Raw genomic sequence first — 8532 nt, 5'->3', positions numbered from 1 at the left:
TAAATAAATAAGTATTTAGATTTTAAAAAAATGAAAGAAATGAAAATTAAATAACCCAAGGGTATTACAGTCATTTCACTATTCATAGGGACTAAAAACACAATGAAACTAGCTCAAAAGGACTATAAATCCAAAAAAGTCATGGTTTGGACTAAAACCCCAAAAAAATACATACCACAGGGACTATTTTTTTTCAATTTTGTCTTTAATTTATACCTTCTCTCTCTCTCTCTCTCTCTCTCTCTCTCTCTCTCTCTCTCTCTCTCTCTCTCTCTCTCTCTCTCTCTCTCTCTCTCTGTGTGTGTGTATATATATATATATATATATATATATATATAGGCTTAGGTTATTATTGTGTAGATGTAGGAATGATTGTGAACCCATCATTTTGGTTATTTTAAAAAAGACATTTATTCATATTATTAAATTAAAAAAAAAAACAAAATGTTATTCTATTAGAATGATGTTCTATGATATTGTTTTTTGTACAATGTTTTTCTATTTGAATAATAATGAAGAATAATAAAATTCTTGAACCTGAAATTTAATAATAACAACATTCTAATATATTCGTACACGTCCAAACTTAAATACAAATTTATAAATATTCTTACAGACTGATACATTTTAATATAATTGTAAATATTCTAACAAAGTATCATCAAAATGAATAAAGTTCTTAAGATTAGCATTCTCAAATATACAATTATTGAACAAATACACTTAATCTTCTTCAATGGTCCAAATAATCGACTTGTTTACACTTAATCTTCTTCAATGTAACTTGTTATTGAACTCAATTCCAAGTCTTTCTCTTGTATGGTCAATCAGTGATTCCTTCTTCAAGTCATTCTAAAAGAATAATTCATTACCAAATGAATAAAAAACTAAATTCATTTGTACAAATCTACAGACTTGTGAATTGCACCAAAAAATGCATAACCAATAATTATAGAAAATACACAAAACACAGGAAATACCGAGATCCAATTCCCATAGAATCGAAAATCGTGATTCCATTCCGACATAATTGAAATTCAAGATTCAATTCTGACATAATTACCCTCACCATACTTTTATAGATTGATTTTATGCATGTTCTAACTGAATGTTCGACTAACATATTAGTTAAAAACGTAAAGGTAACATATTTTTAACCATTAAATTTCACAAAAATGACATGTTTTAATAATGTTTGGTATAATAGTCTATATCTATCATTAGTTAATCTATAAAAACACATAAAAGATAAAGATGCAAGCTGGAAAAAAAAATCATTCCCAGTAAGGTAAAATTAAACATGAATTTAACAAATAAAATCCAATACTAAGAAAAACCAGGTTTAGATTACCTTAAGTTTTTATTAATAATCCCACTGGCTGTGATAATGGAAAAATTAGTAAATTAACACAAGAACTTTCCAAGAAAAGAAATTAGAAATATATACATACATGGTGGTTAGTTAGTGATCCATATGAATATGATGCATTTAGAGGAATCAACTCAACACCCATGTGGATTCTGCTCCTAGTCATCAATACTTGATATGTAGCTCTTTGGATGATTGGCCCTATCAAAAATAAAAACACAAATAATGAGTAATTTAAAGTTACGCACATATTAAAATGACTCAGATTGATAACAAATGAAAGGGATTGAATCAATATGTAATTACCTTATTGTTAGAAGGATTAACAAAAAAGACAACATATCCCCTCATGTTTTTACAGCACCGTCAACAAAACTATTGATATATTAGGATCTGTACCAATCTTCATTAATAACTTGTGCTCTTCAGCTGACCGATATCTACATGAATCATTTACTAATCATAATTTGAATATGGCTAAGATATATAAATAAAATTCACCAAAACCATTCAACCAGAACCAAAAAATTACATAACATGAAATAATTTGAGTATACCTTTGAGGCTTTAAACCAAAGAGAAATTAGATATTTTTTTTCAACCTTTTAAATCAACTTACCAGACTTTTATGATGATTAGGAGAGACTTGTATGATGATTATGAGGATATTTAATTTTCGATAGATTTAATGATCCAACTGAAGCAAGGTGTTCAAGTGTGGAAGAACAGTTGGGTCAAGGGCTTAGAAACATTACATTTAGGTAGAGTGACATTAACTAGTCTAAAAGCACACAAAAACTTCGAAACATATATCCTTTATCATAATGGATTGAATCCCTTATCATAATGGATAAAATTAAGTATAAAATCAAGGAATATATATGGGAGCATGAAAAATGATATTTTTTCTGTAAGAAATTGAAAGAAAATTATGTTAAAATAGTAAACTATACCTTAGTGACCTCCATATTTCCAGATTGTAAAAAAAACCGTCCAACGGTGGTGCGTTAATGTTATGGGCAGCAGGGATGCCGCTCACAACAGTTTTGTGATTTTTCTTGAGGATCTAACGAAATTGTTAATCTTTGATGGATTGATATTCATCAGCTTCAAGAATGGCATATGTTCCCCTACCTTTAAACCCGATTTCAAAACTTAAATCCATTCCCCCCACCCTCATCGCCTCCACCATTGTCGATATTCTATTTCCTCCCTTGAAGACTAAATCAATTTGATATCGATCTGGTGACGATTTGATTGTCGAGGAACCAAATCGTGATTTTTGAAGTTCTATTGTTTTAAACCAAATCAACACATTCGGAAGGAGAGAGAGAGAGAGAGAGAGAGAGAGAGAGAGAGTTTTAAAATTTTTTTTTTTTTTAAATTTTTTTTTATTTTTTTTTTATTTTTTATTTTTTTTAAAAAAATTTTTTTGGAAAATAAAAAAAAAGTTGTGAAAAGTCATATGACTTTTCTAAAAAGTTCATTTTCCTTATATAAAAAAAATAGCTTTTACAAGATTACCAAACATCTTTTGCATTTTTATCTTTTCCTAAAAGCTAAAAGATGTTTTAAAAGATTAAACAAACACCCCCAAAGAATGAGATGCATGTTTTCTGTGCTGAGTTAGGGTTTTAAATGGTTAAACTATTTACCTAAATTAAAGGGATTAATTAAATATTTATTTAATTACCAAAATTAATTAATAGGTAAGATTACACTTTTACCATTATTTAGATTTTTGAAATGATTAACCCATATTGATTCCTACATCCACACAATAATTAGTTAGAATACTTGAACATATCTCTCTCTCTCTCTCTCTCTCTATATATATATATATATATATATATATATATATATATATATATATATATACTAGCCATTTACCCGCGCTACGCGACGGGTGCTAATATTTTTTTTCAGAAATTAGTTTCTAGAGGCGATTAACTTTTTTATACAAATAGATACTACATCTAAACAATTATCAATAAGAGTCATGTTAGCATAAAATCAATAAGAATTAAAACTGAAAAGTTGAGATTTTTTACAAATATAAATACGTTTGTTGATTTTTAATAAATGAAATGTATGTCATAAGTTTGACTTAAGAATAAAACCATTTTTTTCATTTTTCTATTTTTATTACATTAATTATTTTCATTTGATTTTTAATAAATGAAATGTATGTCGTAAGTTTGGGTTAAAAATAAAACCATTTATGTAATTTTTCTATTTTTATTACATTAATGATTTTCATTTAGTATTTCTTCGAATAAATATCATTTTCAAATCAAATTTGGGCCAATAAATTTATACATGAAACAAATAACTTACAGATTGAACATGTGGTCCTTAATGAGAAAACATTCAAACAGATCATTTTTGTCAAAGTTCATACAAACACAACACATATCTTAAACTTATATGTTGTCAAGATTCATATAAACACAGCATATATCTTAAATTTTCTACGTGAGCTAAATTAAAGTATGGATGTTTCATAAATTTCATAAAAGTCTATTTAAGAAGCCTCTTATCCAATTCTTAGTAAGGCCTTGTAGCATGAGTTGCAGAAGTTTTGCCATCATCTTACACAATAAGACAATGACCAAATTGACCTCTATATTTAGAAAAAAAAAATAGTGTCACATTGCATCCAAATGTATTTCATTAACATTAAATCAATTACACAATTCAAAAGATTTCATTATCGTTCTACCCTATATAAAGTAATAAAAAAAAGTTTCAAATACAATGTTTTGTGGCTTATGATTGTAATATCGTCGGTTGACTTGATGTCAGCAATAATAAAACTCTCATGTCTTCTTTTGCTTGTCCATACAAAAATTAATGCAACTTTGTCTTGTGTCTCAATTGGATTTTCATAGTAATAAGAAAGAAACAATAAGTATACAGATATAATTGGAAAGATCTTCCAAATTGCTGTATAAAAAAAAAACCTCGTGTAAGTAAGCCACACATACTCTGTACTAACCTCATGCAAGTAAGACAACTCAATTGCTCATGTCATCCACACAGTCTGAGTTCCAATAAACTATGCAAAAGCACTCGTATTCAAGAAAAATCTATTATTTAACAACATCAACAACTTGAGATGCTTAGGTGGACTGTTCAGCCTTTTCATTATCTTTCAGCTGAAATTTCAAATAAAACTACACTTTTATCCCATGGAAAATTACATAATATTCAAAAGGATAAAAGAAGATTCACCTTATTAGCCATCTCAGTCAACTGAATAACATCATAAATGCACTGCACTGAGCATGCTTCACATTATCAAAGGCTAAACACCTTATATATCTATTTGGGTATGCCTTCTTGCATTCTTGGAATTCGGTCAAAACTTGTCACGCATCCATGCAACCAAACTTGTGTACTTTCCACATTTTCCAATATATTAGATCATAGTAATTTGGGATCCTGCTATCATGGTGGATCAATTAATCCAATCTAAATACCTAAAACGGAATAAAAGAAACTCAAATTGTAGATTAAATCACAATATCCAAGAAAAGTTCACTACTATAATAGAAAAATGAAGGCATGCCACTATTATGTTTGAATACATATCCACTTACCATTGTTAAGAGGCAACATGTGATGTTTTGGAGATTAATTCTCTTGTTTTCTCAAATACACAGATTTCTAGATTTCTTGCTGAAGTTTCTTTGCAACATTAAGTTTTTCCTTTATTACCAAGATTAATTACAATTATGAAATCTTTCATATATATGTAATCTTGTTATTAAAAAAGTAATCAAACAGACCCATCATGAATTTGACACATGGAATCCTCTTTATTGCATCATCATTATGAGTCATTAGATGAAAGAAAGTTTTCTTCACAAGGTCAGTCAACCCGTTGGTACCTTTTGGGTAGCTGGCGCCAATAATGATTTGTAAAAACTTTGAGATGATAATAAAATAAACAAAAAACCTAAAATTAATTGAACCAAACCATATACCACTTGAAATGCTTTATTGAATAGATCAACTGTAATTAGCATCATGCAAATCTGTCAATTTTTCAATACAAATAAAATCTGAGATCACAAATCCCTGCAAAACATACAAAAAAACATATAAACATAGTGCCAAGAAATATTAAAAGTTAAAATAAATCTGAAAATTCTTTTTTAAATCTAATTTACCCATATCCAAAAACTATCTTTCATCTCAAAAGCCATTTCTCATCCAGATCTGCAACATAGATCTGAAATATCAATATAAACAAATCTAAAATACCATAAAAAGAGTTATTTGTAGTCCTGATTGCAAAATATACTGCCAACATAACAATATCGAATACAAACAAAATTTCGCATCTAATGACAAATTAAAATGCAAAAAATGAAAGAAACACAACAAATCGAGCATAATTTTATAGTAGGGACATTTAATACACACATTATTATCATCCGTTTCTCTGTTTGGATCTATTTTGGCCAAAATCGATCATAATTCAGGTTAAGAAATACGAAAAGGATGAGTATTTGATAAGAAAAATGGAAAACATAAGGTGGAAAACGTGTAAGTTGTAACTGTACAAAGTTTTGACTTTTTTGTTAGCTTCAGTCTTGAGTTGTTTATGTTTCGTCAGTGGATGTATCAAACCTACAAAACAAACATGAAACAACATAAAACTGATGTAGAGATAGTAAACATGCCACACGAATTCCATATCTAATGAGTTCATCCATCAGTTCAGTGATCAAATTAGATTGTTAAAACTTACAAAGCCAAGACATACAAGCACCAACAGGATGAAACAAAAATTAATAAACATTATCCAAGACAAAACCAACATGTTTACCAGTCAAGATCTATTGACTGAAATTTTATATGAAGAATTGAGAAATCTTAGAATCTCGATTCAATTCAACTTAATTTTAGTGCTTTGAAACTACAAATAAAGAATATATGATTTTTACCCTGGATAATGGTTTGGGAATAATTTTTTTAACGTTTTCTCTATGAAGAGGCTCCATTCTGTTTTTCACTGAAGCAAAAAAAGAAATAAGAAACAAATTAGAGACATTGATGGATCTGATGGCTTTGATGGTGTGATCGTACCTGGACTCGACGAATCCGCCTACATAATTTTGAGGTGGTGATGGTGGATGTTAGAGAGACAAAGAAAGGTGGAGAATATAGGGTTTACAGGTTATTTGTGTTGACAGATCTAGTAAGGGGGTGGACGATAGAGAAGATGGTGAAGTCGACAGTTGGTGGCGACGATGCTTACAATCGAGGAAGTGGCTAAGTGGGACAGGAGATGAGAGATTAAGGTGAAGGTGTTGTTGGTTTGACTGGATTTTAAGGAGATGGGATAGTGAACCATCGTGAGATGAAGTGAGACAGTGGTGAAGGTGGTCATGGAGGAGGGTGAACCGAGTTCCAGAATTCGTTGATAAGAGGGATAGTTTAGAGTGTGGCAGTGGTGGGGAAGAGATAGGATATGCTATATAGACTTCATCTGTAGACCGATTCTATTTGCTTAAAATAGGGAATACTAAATCTAATTTTGACCTATTCAATCGACTAAAATTGAGGAAATTGAGGGATTGTTAGGTTCAATTTTGACGGATTCATAAATGTTGACCGAATAAAATTCCAAAGCATAAAGTCATTGTACATAATGTAATAATGACTTGTACCTCTTAAAATTCAGCCTTTGACCAAATATGTATATAAGGTATAAAGATATATATATATATATATATATATATATATATATATATATATATATATATATAAATCTCTTTTACTAAAAATATTTTTAAAGTTTATATATAACTTTTAATGATTTATATCGCTAAAAGTATCTTATTAATGCCTACAAATCAGTATCAATATTAATTATATTTAAAATTTATATATATATATATATATATATATATATATATATATATATATATATTGTCACACCCCCGAACCAGACGGCGGAAACGTCTGAGGGCTCGTGTGATTATAAATTCAACTATCATCACAGTGAATATACATGAAGCATAACACAATCGTCATCAACATTACATATTACAACTGATATTGTTCACGTCAAGTACATTGTTTTACATTTCAAACTAGGCGAATAGTCGCGCGTTACGCAACGTAAAATTACGTACTTAAAATTTTGACAAATAAATATTAATATATGTTATTGATATTTATATCATAATACCTTTCATATTTTACCCTACTATTTCATGTTATTCAAAATACAACGTTTTCATTTTTAGAAATATATTAATGTTGTTTTTTTGTACTTGATGGGTTCTTTTCTATCAAAGCCAAAACATCCAACAAATACTATGAAATCTATGTTTGTTTATCACCACACAACTCTACTTTTCGGATTAAATCCCGATTACGCTACTGCAAATGCACAAAGTGACATTCATATCCAGTAACATCGATTAAGTAAATAATGTGATGTACTTATTATTTGTTAAATGCATATCGATGCATCATATTAATTTTCATATTCCAACATTAGTAAACTAAAACCACATAGGCATAGTCTGGATACCAACATCTAATTTCCATTAGAGACTAATAGAAACACACCCATGCCACACAAATGCTTGGTTCAGACTAAACGTATATATATACAAAAAAATGAAAGCTAAAAGGATTACGTTATCATGACTTGAAAAGGAGCATGTCAACTCATTGGTATCGGTTAATACCAGTACAACATTAAAATATGCATGACCTGCCTTTAGTTCACATGTGATATTTTATAGGATCAAATAGGAAATCATGACTTTAGTGGAAACTAAGACCAATTGAGATGTAAAACAATTTATATGTAGCAATACATTTGCTAATATGACTTCATATTTTCCAATATCTTCTAGGGTTCAATAAATCCACCTTGTGATGCCAATGATGAATATATCACTGTTTTCCATATTTTCTTATATTCTTAGATATTAAAATGGTTTTAACAAAAAAAAATATTAAGAAAAATAGAAGTTCTTACACGCATGGATACATATGGAAGTGTCAAATAGTGAAGGTAGAGATAATTTCCATTGTTGAAGGAATGATGATGAAAACCGAATCTATTCAAATAATTTAAAATGCTCAGCAAGACTTGTTTGTGTGTACGTGAGTCAAATGTTAATTTAGTACCT

General features: G+C 29.1%; 1 long non-coding RNA gene across 1 annotated transcript; it reads right to left on the bottom strand.

Moving 5' to 3' along the window:
- Nucleotides 1–574: 574 nt before the first annotated feature.
- On the bottom strand, nucleotides 575–2717 carry LOC145055292 (uncharacterized). Its single transcript, XR_013685130.1, has 4 exons — nucleotides 2323–2717; nucleotides 1676–1809; nucleotides 1452–1570; nucleotides 575–852 (listed from the first exon to the last, which is right to left on the bottom strand). It is a non-coding gene; the product is annotated as an uncharacterized LOC145055292 (long non-coding RNA).
- Nucleotides 2718–8532: the final 5815 nt, after the last annotated feature.

The sequence above is a fragment of the Lactuca serriola genome, chromosome 5 (genome assembly GCF_051521515.1).
Source record: "Lactuca serriola cultivar US96UC23 chromosome 5, Lser_US96UC23_V15, whole genome shotgun sequence".
In the NCBI taxonomy this organism is placed as follows: Eukaryota; Viridiplantae; Streptophyta; class Magnoliopsida; order Asterales; family Asteraceae; genus Lactuca; species Lactuca serriola.
This window is presented reverse-complemented; position numbering and strand designations above follow the sequence as displayed.